This window comes from Triticum dicoccoides, chromosome 5A (genome assembly GCF_002162155.2).
Source record: "Triticum dicoccoides isolate Atlit2015 ecotype Zavitan chromosome 5A, WEW_v2.0, whole genome shotgun sequence".
Taxonomy (NCBI): Eukaryota; Viridiplantae; Streptophyta; class Magnoliopsida; order Poales; family Poaceae; genus Triticum; species Triticum dicoccoides.
Genome location: NC_041388.1, coordinates 408,940,467 through 408,961,903, shown reverse-complemented (window position 1 = coordinate 408,961,903; position 21,437 = coordinate 408,940,467). Strand labels below are relative to the sequence as shown.

The following is a 21,437-nucleotide window of genomic DNA, read 5'->3' as shown; positions in this document are numbered from 1 at the left end:
CCGACAATCCCATTGAAAACAGGCAGACCGGGATCAGAGAGTTCGGTGTGCTCATTTCAGGGATTAGAAGTTTGGGGTTTGATTTAGCTTTCGACTACAAGTTCAAGGTTTATTTTAGACTTTTTCCAATAATATATAGGTAGAGTACGTACAGTGTCACCCACACGACCTCGTTGTAGAGCTGGGCAGCTTTTCTCCCTCCCAAATGTCGACCGAGATCAGTCTGCCGGCCACCTCATGGAGGAGAAAGCAATATCGCAGCGTCGTGCGCAGTAGCCAGCATGCAAGAATGGCAGCACCAAGCAGCTTCCTAGCAGCACCGAAGCTAAACCGCTCTGCCACAACCCCCTCGTCATCAACTTCATCCTCATGGCCGTCGGCTCTGCGTGCGGCCCGCTCCTCCTCTGCACCTACTTCCTCCATGGCGGGACCCGCAAGTGGCTCTCCAGCCTGCTCACCACTGCCGGGTGGCCGCTCCTGCTCGCGCCGCTCGGTGTCTCCATTCTCTCCCGCCGCCGGCACAACAGAGACGGCGACACGGTCACGCGGCTCTTCCTCATGTCGCCCGCCTCCTGCCAGCGACCGTCGCCGTCGGCCTCATGACCGGCTTCGACGACTTCCTCTACGCCTAGGGGCTGGCATACCTCCCGGTGTCCACCTCCTCCATCCTCGTCTCCACGCAGCAGGCCTTCACGGCAGCCTTCGCGCTGCTGCTCGTCCGCCGGCGGTTCACGGCATTCTCCGTGAACGCCGTTGTGCTGATCAGCATCGGCGCCGCCATGCTGGGGATGAACGCCGGAGGGGACCGCCCCATGGGGGTGACGCGGGTGCAGTACTACGCCGGGTTTGGCATGACGTTGGGCGCCGCAACACTGTACGGCCTCGTGATGCCCGTCGTGGAGCTCAACCAGGCGAGTCAGGCTGCAAGTGGGACTCCCACCTTTAGCCTACGTAGAGCATCTCCAACAGCCGTTCAACGTGTGGCGCGCTAAAAAAACGTTTGCAGCACGCTGATCGGCTGTTTTTGCACGGCACAGAGCGCTTGCTTCAGCGGCCGCTACAAAGTTTAGCACGCGCAAGCCGTTGCAAAAAAACTATGCTCGCGCTCTCATACAAACAATATATGCATTCCAAACACAATCAAGAAGATCAAACACAAACAAAATAAATCAACAATAAATATTTCAATTTCATTACAAATCAAAAAAATAGTTTATCTTTCAATACAACATCAAACGCACAAATCATGATGCTCATTGTCGACCATTCCATGCCCACCACTCCTCGATGAGATCCTTCTGAAGATCATCATGCGTTTCGGCATGTCAAATGGCATGATAGGAGGCAACAAAACGGGCCACACTGGTAGCCCTCCGCCGCACTCGCACGGGATGTCCCAAGAGCTCATAGTGAGAGTAGTCTAAATCTTGGCCATGCTCATTCTCGATTATCATGTTGTGCATGATCACACAAGCGTGCATGATGTACCAAAGCATCTTTTGATCCTAAAATCTAGCTCATCCTCTCACAATAGAAAATTGGGCTTGCAAAATCCCAAAAGCTCTCTCCATATCTTTTCTAGCCCCCACCTGAGCATTGTGGAAATCAAGATTTTTCTTACCTTTCATTTTTTTCAACGGCTTCACAAATGTTTGCCACTTTGGGTAGATGCCATCTGCAAGATTTGTTTTAGAACGAAGATGCAATGAGCGTCCGGCTTTAAATTAATAAAGCCCACCAAACAGGCAGCATCCAGATTCAGAACAAACAACACGACACTGGGTCAAGCCCACAATCTTAGTACATGCAACCGGCCGAAGCCTGAAAGGATCATAAAAGTCTGAAACAACCGGTAAAGGAGATAAACTCCCACAAAACCACCATGGGGATCATTGGCGAGCAGCAATCTGGATGGCGTGTATCCTCTCCATGGCTTCTCCCATCCACCCAGTGTCCCGCCGTTTCCCCAGCGGCATCCAGGTCTGAAGGTACAAATGGCATTTGAAGATAATCTCAGCAGGGTGAGAGGGAAACTTGTGTTCGACAGTAATCTTGTTACGGGTGGTCCAAATAGAACACAACAGCGCCCCTATGCATCGCCAAAGAACTCTAGCAAAGCCACCCCCATGGGCGCTGAGAATGGCGCGTAACTCCCCTCCGGAGTGCGGCTTCCAGTTTTGGGCAAAAGCTTCCCTAACTGCGCTCCACGCAAAGTGAGCTAGGTGGCAGTTAAAGAATATGTGATTAGCGTCCTTGTGCGCTCCACGTACCGAACAAGTGCTGTCTGACGGCCCGTTTCTCTTAGCCACATTGTTGGACGAGGGAAGCCTGTCGTGAAACATCTGCCAAAGGAACACCTTGATTTTTAGGGGGATGGCCACCTTCCACAACCCCTAGCTATGTCAAGCGTTGGTCCCTCCGAAAGCTTATCATATAGCAACTTAACCGAAAACTTCCTAGAGCTTGTAAGGGACCAGGAAGCAACGTCGGGCTCCACGTTTAAGGTGACACCGGTCAGCATGAGGCACAACCCCTCCCAGGACATGCGCTCGGAAGCTGAAAGGGGTCTAATAAAAGAAATAGCTGGCGGGGAGGAGCGCAATGCGTCCGCAACTAGGGTGTCGGTTTTCGTGGCTAGCCGGTAGAGCGACATGTGACTTTGCCACAGCGGAACGGTTCCGCACCATGAATCAAGCTAGAAACGAGTTGACCTCCCATCGTTAACCCGGAACTGGGCACCTAGAGCGAAAGCCGGCTTGACCGCTTGGATCCCATTCCAAAATGTCGAGCCCTTGGCTTTGGTAGTGAGGAAATTTCTGTCGGGGAAGTATTTTGCCCTAAGAATCTCCGCCCAGAGCCCCTACTCATTTTGCGCTAGTTTCCAAACCCACTTGGAGAGAAGGGACACATTCATTAGTTTGCAGTTAAGGATTCCCAATCCCCCAAACTTTTTAGGCCTACAAATCGCGGCCCATTTCACCAAGTGATACTTCTTTTTGGTCATGGTTCCTTCCCAAAAGAACTTTGACCTAGGGTGTCGAGTTTGGTGTGAACGCCGTCGGCGAGAAGGAACATCCCCATGGTAAACATAGGCAGCAAAGAGAGACTAGTGTTTGTTAGAATGAGCCTGGTAGCGAAAGACATGAACCTCACACGCCAAGGGCTTACCCTATTCGCCACCTTACCATAAAGGGGCTCCCAATCACGAATGGAAATGTGCTTGTCCGTGATCAGGAGACCCAGGTACTCAATTGGGAAGCTCCCTAGCTTGCAATTAAGAAGGTTGGCAACACGTGTCGCCTCCGGGCCAGCCATCTCAATGGCGATAACCTCACTTTTGAGGAAGTTAATCTTGAGGCATGATATTACTTTGAATGCTAGGAGAATGAGTTTGATGGAAGCAATGCTATGGTCATCTGGCTCAAAAAGAAGCATTGTGTCGTCCGCGTATTGGATATGTGAGACACCACTCGGAATGAGGTGGCTTACCACTCTGCGGATATGCCCGGCACCCTTAGCCTTATCGATCATGGCCGAGAGGGCGTTCGCAACAAAGTTAAAGAGCAAGGGGAAGATGGGGTCCCCTTGTCTTAGACCCCGTTTGTTGCGGAAAAAGTTCCCTACTTCTCCGCTTATTGAAATAACAGTCTGCCCCCCCCTGAGACCAGCTGCATAATGCGATGGATTAAACCTGATTCAAAACCCTTTCTAATCAGCACCTCTTGAATGAACTCCCAGTTCACTCGATCGTAGCCTTCTCAAAATGAAGTTTAAGAAGCACTTCCTGTTGTTTAGTACGCTTGAGTTCATGCACAATTTCCTGCATCACTATCGGCCCCTCTAGAAAGTTACGCCCTTTGAGGAAAGTCGATTGGCTCCTGTTAATCACACGCTGGGCTATGGGGGCAAGTCTCGCTGAATAAGCCTTAGCGCAAATTTTGAAGGGCACGTTGATAAGGGTAATCGGTCGGTATTGCTTGATTGAGTCGGCCCCTTTGACCTTTGGGATCAAGCTAATGACACCAAAGTTCAGACGCGCAATGTCTACCATACCTAGCGCAAACCCGTTGATAATGTCACAGAACAGCCCTTTCAAAATTGGCCAAAACCGCCTGAAGAAAGGCACCGTCCAACCATCGGGACCCGGTGCCGTGTCAGGTTTCATAGAGCCGATGGCCAGGTCGATCGCCTCCATGGAGAAAAAGATGGCCAGGAGGTCATTCTCTGCATGCAAGACGCGCTCCTCCTACCCCCACAGGTCAGAGCGTAGTCGCAGCCGTTTCTACTTGGTTGTTCCCAAAAGACCAAGGAAGTAGTCGTAGATATGGGCCGAGATCTCATCTTGGCGAACTAACACACCTGCAAGATAGTAGCCATATTTGTATGTATGGCCATTTGCTACAAACTGCACTGGTGGCAGTTCACCATTTGCAATCTTATTCATTAGTGGTGACTGATTAACAATGTTGATGTCACTCAAAGATCCAGGCATTCCAAAAAAAGCATGCTAAATCCAAGTCTCTTGATCGGCCACCACTTCAAGGATTATAGTGTAACCCTTTTTTTGGCCATGGAATTGGCCATGCCATGCCTTAGGACAATTCTTCCAACTCCAATGCATGCATTATATTGAGCCAAGCATACCTGGGAAGCCATGAGCTTTGTTCATCTCTAATAGCCTTGCGACGTCTTCAGCATTGGGAGATCTCAAATACTATTGGCCAAACACTTGCACAATTCCGATTACGAAGCATGCTACCTCTTGAGCACTGCGTTGGTTTTCCCTTGAAGAGGAAAGGGTGATGCAGCAAAGTAGCGTAAGTATTTCCCTCAGTTTTTGAGAACCAAGGTATCAATCCAGTAGGAGGCCGCGCACGAGTCCCTCGCACCTACAAAAAAAAAATCCTCGCAACCAATGCGATAAGGGGTTGTCAATCCCTACACGGTCACTTACGAGAGTGAGATCTGATAGATATGATAGGATAATATTTTTGATATTTTTATGATAAAGATAAATAAAAGATGCAAAGTAAAATAAATGGCAAAGGAAATAACTTAGTATTGGAAGATTAATATGATGGAAGATAGACTCAGGGGCCATAGGTTTCACTAGTGGCTTCTCTCAAGAGCATAAGTATTTTCGGTGGGTGAGCAAATTACTGTTGAGCAATTGACAGAACTGAGCATAGTTATGAGAATATCTAGGTATGATCATGTATATAGGCATCACGTCCGAGACAAGTAAACCGACTCCTGCCTACATATACTATTATTACTCCACACATCGACCGCTATCCAGCATGCATCTAGAGTATTAAGTTCAAGAGAACAGAGTAATGCTTTAAGCAAGATGACATGATGTCGAGGGATAAACTCATGCAATATGATATAAACCCCATCTTGTTATCCTCGATGGCAACAATACAATACGTGCCTTGCTGCCCCTACTGTCACTAGGAAAGGACACCGCAAGATTGAACCCAAAGCTAAGCACTTCTCCCATTGCAAGAAAGATCAATCTAGTAGGCCAAACCAAACTGATAATTCGAAGAGACTTGCAAAGATAACCAATCACACATAAAAGCATTCAGAGAAGATTCAAATATTGTTCATAGATAAACTTGATCATAAACCCACAATTCATCGGTCTCAACAAACACACCGCAAAAGAAGATTACATTGAATAGATCTCCACAAGAGAGGGGGAGAACTTTGTATTGAGATCCAAAAAGAGAGAAGAAGCCATCTAGCTAATAACTATGGACCTGTAGGTCTGAAGTAAACTACTCACACTTCATCAGAGGGGCTATGGTGTTGATATAGAAGCCCTCCGTGATCGATGCCCCCTCCGGCGGAGCTCCGAAAAAGGCCCCAAGATGGCATCTCGTTGATACAGAAAGTTACGGCGGTGGAATTAGGGTTTTGGCCCCGTATCTGGTAGTTTGGGGGTACGTAGGTATATATAGGAGGAAGGAGTGCGTCGGTGGAGCAACAAGGGGCCCACAAGGGTGGAGGGCGCGCCTGGGGGGGTAGGCGTGCCCCCCTACCTCGTGCCTTCCTCGTTGATTGCTTGACGTAGGGTCCAAGTCCTCTGGATCATGTTCGTTCCGAAAATCACGTTCCCGAAGGTTTCATTCCGTTTGGACTCCGTTTGATATTCTTTTTCTGTGAAACCCTAAAATAGGCAAAAACAACAATTCTAGGTTGGGGCTCTGGTTAATAGGTTAGTCCCAAAATAATATAAAAAGTGTATAATAAAGCCCAATAATGTCCAAAATAGGATATAATATAGCGTGGAACAATCAAAAATTATAGATACATTGGAGACGTATCAAACATCCCCAAGCTTAATTCCTGCTCGTCCTCAAGTAGGTAAATGATAAAAATAGAATTTTTGATGTGGAATGCTACTTGGCATAATTTCAATGTAATTCATCTTAATTGTGGTATGAATATTCATATCTGAAAGATTCAAGACAAAAGTTCAATATTGACATAGAAATAATAATACTTCAAGCATACTAACTAAGCAATTATGTCTTTTCAAAATTACATGGCCAAAGAAAGTTATCCCTACAAAATCATATAGTCTGGCTATGCTCTATCTTCACCACACAAAGTATTTAAATCATGCACAACCCCGATGACAAGCCAAGCAATTGTTTCATACTTTTGGTGTTCTCAAACTTTTTCAATCTTCGCGCAATACATGAGTGTGAGCCATGGACATAGCACTTTAGGTGGAATAGAATGGTGGTTGTGGAGGAGACAAAAATGGGGGAAGATAGTCTCACATCAACTAGGCGTATCAATGGGCTATGGAGATGCCCATCAATAGATATCAATGTGAGTGAGTAGGGATTGCCATGCAACGGATGTACTAGAGCTATAAGTATATGAAAGCTCAACAAAAGGAACTAAGTGGGTGTGCATCGAACTCGCTTGCTCACGAAGACCTAGGGCATTTTGAGGAAGCCCATCATTGGAATATACAAGTCAAGTTCTATAATGAAAATTCCCACTAGTATATGAAAGTGATAACATAGGAGACTCTCTATTATGAAGATCATGGTGCTACTTTGAAGCACAAGTGTGGTAAAAGGATAGTAGCATTGTCCCTTCTCTCTTTTTCTCTCATATTTTTTTATTTAGGCCTTCTCTTTTTTATGGCCTCTTTAATTTATTTATTTTATTTTTCGTCCGGAGTCTCATCCCGACTTGTGGGGGAATCATAGTCTCCATCATCCTTTCCTCACTGGGACAATGCTCTAAAAATGATGATCATCACACTTTTATTTACTTACAACTCAACAATTACAACTCGATACTTAGAACAAAATATGACTCTATGTGAATGCCTCCGGCGGTGTACCGGGATATGCAATGAATCAAGAGTGACATGTATGAAATAATTATGAACGGTGGCTTTGCCACAAATACAATGTCAACTACATGATCATGCAAAGCAATATGACAATGATGGAGCGTGTCATAGTAAACGGAACGGTGGAAAGTTGCATGGCAATAATATCTCGGAATGGCTATGGAAATGCCATGATAGGTAGGTATGGTGGCTGTTTTGAGGAAGGTATATGGTGGGTGTAGGATACCGGCGAAAGGTGCGCGGTATTAGAGAGGCCAGCAATGGTGGAAGGAAGAAAAGTGTGTATGATCCATGGACTCAACCTTAGTCATAAAGAAGTCATATACTTATTGCAAAAATCTACAAGTTATCAAAGCAAAGTATTACTCGCATGCTCCTAGGGGGATAGATTGGTAGGAAAAGACCATCGCTCGTCACTGACTGCCACTCATAAGGAAGACAATCAATAAATAAATCATGCTCTGACTTCCTCACATAACGGTTCACCATACGTGCATGCTACGGGAATCACAAACTTTAACACAAGTATTTCTTAAATTCACAACTACTCGACTAGCATGACTCTAATATTACCATCTCCATATATCAAAACAATTATCAAGTATCAAACTTCTCGTAGTATTCAACACACTCATAATTTTTTTTATTAATCTTGAATGCCTACCATAATTAAAGCAAATTACCAAGCTGTTTTGTAGGACTCTCAAAATAATCTAAGTGAAGCATGAGAGAACAATAGTTTCTATAAAACAAATCCACCGACGTGCTCTAAAAGATATAAGTGAAGCACTAGAGCAAAAACTATATAACTCAAAAGATATAAGTGAAGCACATAGAGTATTCTAACAATTTCCGAATCATGTGTGTCTCTCTCAAAAGGTGTGTACAGCAAGGATGATTGTGGAAAACTAACAAATAAAGACTAAAATAATACAAGACGCTCCAAGCAAAACACATATCATGTGGTAAATAAAAAAATAGCTCCAAGTAAAGTTACCGATGGAAGTAGACGAAGGAGGGGATGCCTTCCGGGGCATCCCCAAGCTTTGGATTTTAGGTGTCCTTATATTATCTTGGGGTGCCATGGGCATCCCCAAGCTTAGACTCTTTCCACTCCTTGTTCCATAATCCATCAAATCTTTTACCCAAAACTTGAAAACTTCACAACACAAAACTTAAAGTAGAAAATCTCGTGAGCTCCGTTAGCGAAAGAAAACAAAACACCACTTCAAGGTACTGTAATGAACTCATTATTTATTTATATTGGTGTTAAACCTACTGTATTCAAAATTCTATATGGTTTATAAACTATTTTACTAGTCATAGATTCATCAAAATAAGCAAGCAACACACGAAAAACAGAATCTGTCAAAAACAGAACAGTCTGTAGTAATCTGTAGCTAACGCAAGATCTGGAACCCCAAGAATTCTAAAATAAATTTCTGGACGTGGGTAATTTATTTATTAATCATCTGCAAAAAGAATTACCTAAATAGCACTTTCCAAATAAAAATTGCAGCAATTCTCGTGAGCGCTAAAGTTTCTGTTTTTTACAGCAAGATTAAAAAGACTTTCCCCAAGTCTTCCCAACGGTACTACTTGGCACAAAGACTAATTAAACAAAAAAACATAACCAAAACAGAGGCTAGATAAATTATTTATTACTAAACAGGATCAAAAAGCAAGGAATAAAAATAAAATTGGGTTGCCTCCCAACAAGCGCTATCGTTTAACGCCCCTAGCTAGGCATAAAAGCAAGGATAGATCTAGGTATCTTTAGTTGGTAATTCTTTAATGAGACATCTATCACCTTTAGGAGTTTCTTTCCTTTTATCAATAATCAAACTTCTAGGCACAAGATCGAAAAAATCATTAGTAGCAAATGGTTCCTTAATGATAGCAAAAAGATTAGGATGAATACTTATAGATTTGAGATCCGCAGTTTATTTGCTAGAGGATTCACCCTTATTTTTAGGACCATACATAAGCTTGGCAATTTTAGTTGGAGGACTTGGAGTATTCTTTACGGAAGAAAAAGTGTTTCCCAAGTTGGTAATGATACCCACAGGTTTATCGATTCTAGTGGAATCATGATTTATTCTTTCAATAACTATAGGTTCCTTATCTTTAATATTTTTCAAAGTTACTCCTACTTAAATCCATATTGGGTAATTTGGTTGTGGATCTTTTTATCAAAATTTTCAATTAACTCAATGGTAGCAACTTTATTTTCAATAATTTCAAGTTTTTGCTTTACATGCTCCAAAGTTAACATAGTTCCATTAACCAAAAGAGGGGGGTGAGCCAAACAAATCTATCATAGCATTGTAGGAATCGAAAGTGTGGCTACCCAAGAAATTCCTTCTGGCAATGGTATCAAGGACATATCTGTGCCAAGGAATAGCACCTACATAAAAATTGCGGAGAAGAATAGAAGTAGATTGCTTCCTGGTAGATCTATTTTGAGCATTGCAAATTCTATACCAAGCGTCTTTTAGGTTTTCTCCTTCCCTTTGCTTAAAATTAAGAACTTCATTTTCGGGAGACAATGGAGAAGATAGGGGACTAGCCATAATGACAAGCAAGCAATCCAACACACAAGCGAACAAGAAACGGGCAAAAAGAGGCAAATAGAGAAAGAGAGGGAGGATGGAGAGATAGAGGGCGAATAAAGCGGCAAGGGTGAAGTGGGGGAGAGGAAAACGAGAGGCAAATGGCAAATAATGTAATGCGGGAGATAAGGGTTTGTGATGGGTACTTGGTATGTCTTGACTTGCAACGGTGCCACAAGTGACTCGTTGTCGGGAGTCAAATCTTGACTTGTCTTGCGCGAACCTCCTCGGCAACGGCGCCAAGAATCCTTCTTGCTACCTCTTGAGCACTACATTGGTTTTCCCTTGAAGAGGAAAGGGTGATGCAGAAAAGTAGTGTAAGTATTTCCCTCCATTTTTTAGAACCAAGGTATCAATCCAGTAGGAGGCCGCGCACGAGTCCCTCGCACCTACACAAACAAATAAATCCTCGCAACCAACACGATAAGGGGTTGTCAATCCCTACACGGTCACTTACGAGAGTGAGATCTGATAGATATGATAGGATAATATTTTGGTATTTTTATGATAAAGATAAATAAAAGATGCAAAGTAAAATAAATGGCAAAGGAAATAACTAAGTATTGGAAGATTAATATGATGGAAGATAGACCCGGGGGCCATAGGTTTCACTAGTGGCTTCTCTCAAGAGCATAAGTATTTGCGGTGGGTGGGCAAATTACTGTTGAGAAATTGACAGAATTGAGCATAGTTATGAGAATATCTAGGTATGATCATGTATATAGGCATCACGTCCGAGACAAGTAGACCGACTCCTGCTTGCATCTACTACTATTACTGCACACATCGACCGCTATCCAGCATGCATCTAGAGTATTAAGTTCAAGAGAACAGAGTAACGCTTTAAGCAAGATGACATGATGTAGAGGGATAAACTCATGCAATATGATATAAACCCCATCTTGTTATCCTCGATGGCAACAATACAATACATGCCTTGCTGCCCCTACTGTCACTGGGAAAGGACACCGCAAGATTGAACCCAAAGCTAAGCACTTCTCCCATTGTAAGAAAGATCAATCTAGTAGGCCAAACCAAACTGATAATTCGAAGAGACTTGCAAAAATAACCAATCATACATAAAAGCATTCAGAGAAGATTCAAATATTGTTCATAGATAAACTTGATCATAAACCGACAATTCATCGGTCTCAACAAACACACCGCAAAAGAAGATTACATCGAATAGATCTCCACAAGAGAGGAGGAGAACTTTGTATTGAGATCCAAAAAGAGAGAAGAAGCCATCTAGCTAATAACTATGGACCCGTAGATCTGAAGTAAACTACTCACACTTCATCAGAGGGGCTATGGTGTTGATGTAGAAGCCCTCCGTGATCGATGCCCCCTCCGGCGGAGCTCCGGAAAAGGCCCCAAGATGGGATCTCGTGGATATAGAAAGTTACGGCGGTGGAGTTAGGGTTTTGGCTCCGTATCTGGTAGTTTGGGGGTACGTAGGTATATATAGGAGGAAGGAGTACGTTGGTGGAGCAACAGGGGGCCCACGAGGGTGGAGGGCGCGCCTGGGGGGGGTAGGCGCGCCCCCCTACCTCGTTCCTTCCTCGTTGATTGCTTGACGGGTCCAAGTCCTCTGGATCATGTTCGTTCCGAAAATCATGTTCCCGAAGGTTTCATTCCGTTTGGACTCCGTTTGATATTCTTTTTCTGCGAAACCCTAAAATAGGCAAAAAACAGCAATTCCGGGCTGGGCCTCCAGTTAATAGGTTAGTCCCAATAATAATATAAAAGTATATAATAAAGCCCAATAATGTCCAAAATAGAATATAATACAGCATGGAACAATCCAAAATTATAGATACGTTGGAGACATATCAAAGCGCTTGACACAGATGATGGCTTAACTCTCACCCATGGGCAAGTGATCATCAACTAGATCAGCGGGCATACTGTCGTGGAATTGTCACGGCAGATGTCCTAGAGAAAGGACTTAGTCGTAGGGCCATGGCAACTAGGATGCTTAAAGGGGTTAAGCGGGACAAAGGAGACGAGAGGTTTTATACTAGTTCGGCCCCTTACGATGAAGGTAGAACCCTACGTCTAGTTGTGTTTGGAATTGCTGGAGTTTCGAAGACCAGGTCAGAATATGCCTATCCTGGCTTCGAGTTGTTGTCTCTTGTTTCTTGACCTAAGCCGCCACTGGGTCGTCCCCTTATATACACGGGTTGACGTCTGGCGGCCTACAGAGTCCCGGCCGGCTTATAAAATGTGTCCGGCTCGGTGACTTCTTTTACATGCCTTTCTTTACAAGTCTTTCCTTACAATGGTGGTTTACAATATTGGGCCTTAAGCCGCCTCTAGGCTTAGGCCTTCTATAAGTCTTAATAAACTATCGCTTTGAATGTTACTGGGCTTCTTTTTGTAACCCACCATGGGGTTGACCCAACCCCTCCTGGGAGGGTCATACCTGGTAGCTATATCCCCAACACATACCTATGCTAAAATAAGCAAAGCGGCTGTCACCTTCTGAAAGGTGCTATGTCGGAGCTCTCCAGCGGCATTCCTCCTTTGCTAAAAATCCCGCTCATGGCTCGCTAGTTTCTCTGCAATGCGTCTGAACAACTCGGTGCTCATCCTAAACTGGTGTCGGAAGTATGACTCGGGGTACACAGGGTTATTCGCAAAATAGTGCCTGGTCAATCTGTTGTGGGCATCGATCCTATCCCTCCAAATTTTCTGCCGACCCATAACCGAACCACCGTGCTTCGGTTTTTTATTGATGTGCATAGCTAGGATCATTGTAAGATCCTCCTCCTCTTCAATATCAAATTCTTCTTCGAAAGAATCATATGACGAACTCATCTACAATGTTCAATTTAAACTAGGCTATAAAAACTACAAAAAACATGCATCAAATTCATGTAAAAATGTGAAGTTGAAGCAATACATACCTTGCAAGCGTTTTCTCGAACATCTTGTGGGCGCCGAGCGGCAGTGGGCGGCCGGGTGCTGTTCGTCGGTGGAATGGCACGCGTGAGGGGCGGCGGATCCTGGAGGGAGAAGGAGGAAGTGGCGGCGGCACGGGGATAGGCCGGGGAAGCTCCGGAATGGTCGCCGAATAGGCCGGGGTGGTGCGGGCGGCGGCGCCAGCGCCTGGGTCGGGGTAGGTGAAAGTCACGAGCGGGCGCTCGAGTGTGCGGCACGTGGTAGCGGGCGCAGCAAATAAATGGCGCGCCATGGCGATTTGGACCGCAAACTGAACTCTTTATGCCGCGCGCGCGGTTATTATGCGTCCGCTAGAGCTCGGATAGCGATTGCGCGCGCTAAAACCCATAAATTTGCGGCGCGACGTTTTATATAATGCGGTTGTTGGAGATGCTCTTAGTCCTCCTAATTTTGATGAGAATAACCAGAAATCCCGTGGCAACTTACACAAATTATCTGGGCGCAAGTGGAATCTCACTTAGCTAAGGAGCTTGCACTCGACTCATGCTGGCTAGGTGTGAGATTCTGTCCTGATCGATCGATTTATCCTTTGACCCAAGGCTGCCGCCTATTCCTCTGTCAGGCCACTGCCGCCGGCGTCAGATATCACCCGGAACAAGCTGCTCTGGTGGCTGCGGAGGGCCCGCGAGCTCGGCGCCCATGTACGATGACACGTTGAGGATCTTGCACTCGACGGCGGGACCGGTGTTGCTGATGAGATGGAGCAGGTTGTGCATGTCCTCGGACAGGAGCGTCTTTCTACTGACATCGTCAAGCTGGATGGAGCGGAAGTTGGCGTCTCTCGCTCGCAGGCCGTCCGTCTTGATGCCCCGACGGGAAGTGGCAGCTGGTGGGCGAGGTGGGTTCTCAATGGATTAATAGGGCTAGCCCACTTAAGAAAAAGCGGGATGGGATGGTTAGTCCCATTTAAGGAATTTCCTATTCGCCGCTCTCTGCGGCAAAAAGTCACAGGTTCGCACAGGCGGTCGATCCGATAGCTTGTATTGGACCGGCCTGTTTAAGCGCTTTCAGCGTTTTCGGTTTTTTACGGTTTTGGGAACCTTCTAGAAGGTTCCTGAACCGGATTTCTTTCTTTTCTGTTTATCTTTTTATTTCTCTTTTTTCTGTTTCTTTTTCCTTTTCTCTCATTGTTTCCTTTTCCTGTTTACTTTATTTACTTATTTATTTTTTGTTTCTTTTTTCTCTGATTTTCTTTTCTTTTCATTTTCATTTTTCTTTCTCAGATTTCTTTTTCTTTTTCAAAAAATGTTCGCATTTTACAAATTTTTCTTTCTCAGATTTCTTACCAAAAATGTTCTGTTTTCAAAATTTATTCATAACTTGCAAAATTTGTTCGACTTGTTTCAAAAAATGTTCATAATTTCATAAAATTTTCTATTTTCAAATATGTGTTCAAAAGTTCAAAAAATGTTCATGGTTTAAAACTTTGTTCACCACTTCAAAAAAGTTTCATGTTTAAAAAAAAACATTTTTTGCAGTTTAAATTTTTTGTTCGCATAGGCAAAACAAATGTTCAGAAATTCAAAATATATATGCTCTTTTTCATAATATAGACCATTTTCCTGAATATTTGAACAAACTTCATCTTCGAGAACATTCGTTTGGAATGTTTCAAAAATTGTTTGCAATTTTTTTAAAAAACCACATCGTTAAAAAATTGTTCATCATTCTAAAAAAACGTTCCTGTTTAAAAAAATCATAAATTAAAAAATGTTCCTGTTCTCAGAATTTGTTCAAAAATTTAAAAATGATCCTCTGTTTCAAAAGTGTTCACAAATTCAAAAAATGTTCGTATTTTGTAAAAACTTGTTCATGATTGTGAATTTTTGTTTGGAATTTAACAAAATGTTCATATTTTTTTGTTATTTGTTCACAAATTTAAAATATGTTCCTTTTTTAGTTTTTTTCAACAATTCAAAATATTGTTCACATTTTCAAAAAACTTGTTTGTTTTTATCAAAACTGATCGTAATTTTTAAAAATGTTCCTGTTTTTCAATATTTGTCCACAACTACAAAATTGTTCCTTTTTTAAAATTTGGTTACATATTCAAAAAATGCTAAAAAATTAAAACTTGTGTGTGTTCGTAAAAAATATTCTTGCTTTTAAAAAATATTCAGAAATTACAAGAAAAGATCGAACAAATAAAAAATAATCGGATCTGCTAATGTGACCAGTTCTATTGTATTCGCATTGCCATATCACCACAAGCATCAATCAGGCGTAGTGGTTAGGTACCTCGCTCTACAGGTGGCGTGGTCGTGAGATCGATTCCTTGTTGAAGCTTCGTGTTATTCTTTCATTTTTACACCGCTCGCCGCCTGTGTGGGCCGGCCCAGTCGGGGGGCGCCTTGTGCAAAGCCCCGATTGGTTGCCGCAGTAAGCGGCACATAGATGCTCCCCTCATTTAATCCCCTCCCATCTGCAGCCTGACAGGCGAGGCACGCAGCGTGCGCAGCCACGGCCGTCACGTATACTCTTGTCATAGAGATGCGGATCGTGATCGGGTTTACCGCCACGGCCTTCAGCGCCGTCGGGGATGCTTGTGAACAACAATTTCCAGGAAAGTTTTCTCAGCCTTTTTTATAAGATACGATAAGATGGGCCACCACCACACACACACGGGCTATCGATTCATGGCGTGTCCTAGTTGGTATCTTTTGGCAAGCCCGTAAAACCCCATGCGTTTAAAATTATTGCCGCCAACATGGTCTCATTTCCATTCAGAAAATAAAGTCCTTTTACTGGGCCCGCTAGATGTCGAACTAGAGGGAAGGGCCCCTAAAATACACATAACAACCCGTGCATTTAGCATTTTTGTGTCAAGTGACTGAAATGATAATTTGGGTAAGTCACTTTTTTAGATCAATTGACAGAGGACATTCATTAGCAACAAAAATTGGCTGACCTATATAATCTATCAGTTGATTTTGTGCATTTTAATATAAATCTGCCAGCAGTTACAATAAATATAAATTTGCCAACAATTAATAAAAATGCACTTTTATATATTATGCCATAATAAGCATATAACAACAAAATAATTGCAAAGAAGAAATTTTTAATGAAGGAATGGATTAGTGGCATTGGTATTCCATTTAAGTAAAAAAATAAAATAAAAAATTAATATAAATAATGATAGAATTTTATCACAATTTTCACATATGTTGTGCTTTTATACAATATATGCAAGAATAAGCATATACGAGTGGATTGTTTTGCCAACAAGAAGTTACCTAAGAAGGAAGGAATTAGTGGCATTGGTATTACCCTAAAAATAAAATAAAATAATGAAGTTTTCTAAGAAAGACTGAATTAGCGGCATTGGTATTATCCTTTCTGTAGAAAGAAAATAAAAATACATAGAATGCTTAAATATGCAAAGAAATTATAATTTCATATAATATGCAAAAATAAAAATTAAATAGTGGATGTTTTGCAAAAAGCAATTTCCATAAGAAGGCAGGAAATAGTGGAATTGGTATTACCCTTAAAGAAGAAACACAAGGAAATAAAGGCTAAAAGTAAATAAAAATAAAAATAAAAATGCTTTCTAGGGAAGAATTAATTAGTTGCATTAATATTGCCCCATGCGTTTAGAATTATTGCCGCCAACATGGTCTCATTTCCATTCAGAAAATGAAATCCTTTTACTGGACCGGCTAGATGTCGAATTAGAGGGAAGGGCCCCTAAAACACTCATAACAACCCGTGCATTTAGCATTTTTTTTGTCAGGTGTCAGAAATGATAACTTGTGTAAGTCACTTTTTTTGATCAATTAACAAAGGACATTCGTTAACAACAATGCTGGCTGACCTATATCATATATCAGTTGATTTTGTGCATTTTAATATAAATCTGCCAGCAGTTACAATAATTATAAATTTGCCAACTTTTAATAAAAATGCACTTTTATATATTATGCCAGAATAAGCACATAACAGCAAAATAATTGCAAAGAAGAAATTTTTAATGAAGAAATGGACTAGTGGCATTAGTATTACCCTTTAAGTAGAAAAATAAAATAAAAAATTAATATAAATAATGATAGAATTTTATCACAATTTGCACATATGTTGTGCTTTCATACAATATATGCAAGAATAAGCACATACAAGTGGATTATTTTGCCAACAAGAAGTTCCCTAACAAGGAAGGAATTAGTGGCATTGGTATTACCCTAAAAATAAAATAAAATCATGAAGTTTCTAAGAAAGACTGAATTACTGGCATTGGTATTATCCTTTATGTAGAAAGAAAATAAAAATACATATAATGCTTAAATTTGCAAAAGAAATTGTAATTTTACATAATATGCAAATAAAAATCTAATAGTGGAATGTTTTGCAAAAAGCAATTTCCATAAGAAGGAAATAGTGGCATTGGTATTACCCTTAAAATAGAAACACAAGGAAATAAAGGCTAAAAATAAATAAAAATAAAAATAAAAATGTTTTGTTGGGAAGAATTAATTAGTTGCATTGATATTACCCTTTAAGAAGAAACTAAATTGAAAAGTAAAACAAATAATGACATAATTTGCAAACAATTTACACATAAATTATGTATTTTTCAAATATATGCAAGAATAAGCATGTAATATTAGATTTTTAAAAAATCAAAAATTTATAAAATGAAGTGAATTAGTGTCATTGGTATTTTTTTTACTATACTCAGTAGGGAAATGCCACACTGCAATAGTGTCATTGGTATTGCTGTTAAAAAGGAAAGAAAATAAAAAATATAACAGTAACGAAAAAAATTGCACAAAATTTACAAAAAGTGGGCTTTTTATAATATGCTAGAATAAGAAAATAATGATGGAATATTCGCAAAAAAATCCTAAGAATTAATGAATTAGTGGCAGTGGCATTACCCTTAAATAAGAAATAAAATACAATAAACCTCAAACATTATCAAAATAATGAATTTTTTCTATCAAAGAATGAATTAGTGGCATTGGTATTACCCTTTGAGAGGAAAGGAATTAGAAAGCATAAACAAATAATTGCAAAACTTGCACACAATTTACACAAAAATTGTGTCTTTTATAATTTGCAAGAATAAGAATGTTATAGTGGAACTTTTCCCAAAACATTTTTTTAAATGAAATGAATTTGTGTCTTTGGTATTACCCCTAAAGAAGAAAGAACAAGAAACAAATAAAATAAATAATGAATATTTTTGCCATAATTTACACAAAAAATATTCTTTTTATAATATGCAGGAATAAACATATAAAAATAGTTTCACAAAACAAAAATTTCTTAAAAGGGAATAAATTAGTGGCAATTGTATTACCCTTAAAGAAGAAACAAAATAAACTAAAACTAATACAAAATAATGAATTTTTTATGGAAGAATGAATTAGTAGCGTTGGTATTACTCTTGAAGAAGAAGAAAAATGAAACAAAAACTAAAACAAAATCAAAATAATAAAGTTTTCTAAGGTACAAAATGATTTAATGGCATTGTTATTATCCTTAAAGAAGAGATAAAATAAAATAAAAACTAAAAAGATCAAATAATGAAGTTTCCTAAGTAAGAATGAATTAATGGCATTGGTATTACCCTTTAAAAAGAAAGGAAATGAAAAAAAACTAAAGCAAATAATGATCAAATTTGCACACAATTTACACAAAAATTACATTTTTTTATAATATGCAAGAATAAGAATTTAATATGGGAATCTATTACACTAAGATGAAACGAATTAAGTGGCATTGGTATTATCTTATGTAGAGAAATAAAATAAAATAAAACTAAAAATGGAAAAAATAAAGTTTCTTAAGAAAGAATTAGTTAGTGGCATTTGTTGGGGAACGCAGTATTTTAAAAAAATTCCTACGATCACACAAGATCTATCTAGGAGATGCATAGCAACGAGAGGGGGAGAGTGTCTACGTACCCTCGTAGACCAAAAGCGAAAGAGTTTAGTAACGCAGTTGATGTAATCGAACGTCTTCGCGATCCAACCGATCAAGTACCGAACGCACGGCACCTCCGCGAGCAGCGCACGTTCAGCTCGGTGACGTCCCTCGTACTCTTGATCCAGCTGAGGCCGAGGGTGAGTTCCATTAGCACGATGGCGTGTTGACAGTGATGATGAAGTTACCGACGCGGGGCTTCGCCTTAGCACTACAACGATATGACCGAGGTGTATATCTGTGGAGGGGGGCACCGCACACGGCTAAAAGATCAACTTCTGTGTCTATGGGGTGCCCCCCTCCCACGTATATAAAGGGGGGAGGGAGGAGGAGGTCGGCTAGGGTTGGCGCACCTAAGGGGAGGGGATCCTACTCCAAGTAGGATCCCCCCTTTCCTACTTCCACAAGGAGAAGGGGGAAGGAATAGGAGAAGAGAAGGAAAGGGGGCCCGGCCCCCTAGCCCTACTCCAATTCGGTTTGGGCTAGGGGGTAGGGCGCTCGCCACCTCTTGGCCTGCCTCCTCTCTTCCACCATTAGGACCATGAGGCCCAATAACTTCCCGAATGGGGTTCCGGTAACCCCCGGTACTCCGAAACTTATCCGAAACGACCCAAACCATTTCGGTGTCCAAATATAACCTTCGAATATATGAATCTTTATGTCTCAACCATTTAGAGACTCATCGTCATGTCCGTGATCTCATCCGGGACTCCGAACAAACTTCGGTACATCAAATCACATAACTCATAATACAAATCGTCATCGAACATTAAGCGTGCGGACCCTACGGGTTTGAGAACTGTGTAGACATGACCGAGACACATCTCCGGTCAATAAGCAATAGCGGAACCTGGATGCTCATATTGGTTCCTACATATTCTATGAAGATCTTTATCGGTCAAACTGCATAACAACATACATTGTTCCCTTTGTCATCGGTATTTTACTTGCCCAAGATTCAATCGTCGGTATCATTATACCTAGTTCAATCTCGTCACCGGCAAGTCTGTTTAATCGTTCTGTAATGCATCACCCCGTGACTAACTCATTAGTCACATTGCTTGCAAGGCTCATAGTGATGTGCATTACCGAGAGGGCCCAGAGATACCTCTCCAAAATATACAGAGTGACAAATCCTAATCTCGATCTATGCCAACTCAACAAACACCATCGGAGACCCCTGTAGAGCATCTTTATAATCACACAGTTACGTTGTGACGTTTGATAGCACACTAAGTGTTCCTTCGGTATTCGGGAGTTGCATAATCTCATAGTCATAGGAACATGTATAAGTCATGAAGAAAGCAATAGCAATAAACTAAACGATCATAGTGCTAAGCTAATGGATGGGTCTTGTCCATCACATCATTCTCTAATGATGTGATCCCGTTCATCAAATGACAACACATGTCTATGGCTAGGACACTTAACCATCTTTGATTAACGAGCTAGTCAAGTAGAGACATACTAGGGACACTCTGTTTGTCTATGTACTCACGCATGCACTAAATTTCCGGTTAATACAATTCTAGCATGAATAATAAACATTTATCATGATATAAGGAAATATAAATAACAACTTTATTATTGCCTCTAGGGCATATTTCCTTTAGTCTCCCACTTGCACTAGAGTCAATAATCTAGATTACACAGTAATGATTCTAACACCCATGGAGTCTTGGTGCAGATCATGTTTTGCACATGAAAGAGGCTTAGTCAAGGGTCAGCAACATTCAGATACATACGTATCTTGCAAATCTCTATGTCTCCCTCCTTGACTTGATCGCAGATGGAATTGAAGCGTATCTTGTTGTGCTTGGTTCTCTTGTGAAATCTGGATTCCTTTGCCGAGGCAATTACACTAGTATTGTCACAAAAGATTTTCATTAGACCCGATGCACTAGGTATTACACCTAGATCGGATATGAACTCCTTCATCCAGACTCCTTCATTTGCTGCTTCTGAAGCAGCTATGTATTTCGCTTCACACGTAGATCCCGCCACGACGCTCTGCTTAGAACTGCACCAATTGACAGCTCCACCATTCAATAAAAATATGTATTCGGTTTGTGACTTAGAGTCATTCGGATGAGTGTCAAAGCTTGCATCGACGTAACCGTTTACGACAAGCTCTTTGTCACCTCCATAAATGGGAAACATATCCTTAGTCCTTTTCAGGTATTTCATGATGTTCTTGACCGCTGTCCAGTGATCCACTCCTGGATTACTTTGGTACCTCCCTGCTAAACTAATAGCAAGGCACGCATCAAGTCTGGTACACGACATTGCATACATGATAGAACCTATGACTGAAGCATAGGGAATGACTTTCATTTTCTCTCTATCTTCTGAATTGATTTGGCATTGAGTCTGACTCAACTTCACACCTTGTAACACAAGCACGAACCCTTTATTTGCTTGATCCATTTTGAACTTCTTCAAAACTTTATCAAGGTATGTGCTTTGTGAAAGTCCAATTAAGCAGCTTGATCTATCTCTATAGATCTTGATGCCCAATATATAAGCAGCTTCACCGAGGTCTTTCATTG

General features: G+C 41.4%; 1 pseudogene; it reads left to right on the top strand.

Annotated features, from left to right (window-relative positions):
* Positions 1–237: 237 nt before the first annotated feature.
* LOC119299624 overlaps positions 238–21,437 on the top strand; it is a 53,954-nt pseudogene continuing 32,754 nt past the window's right edge.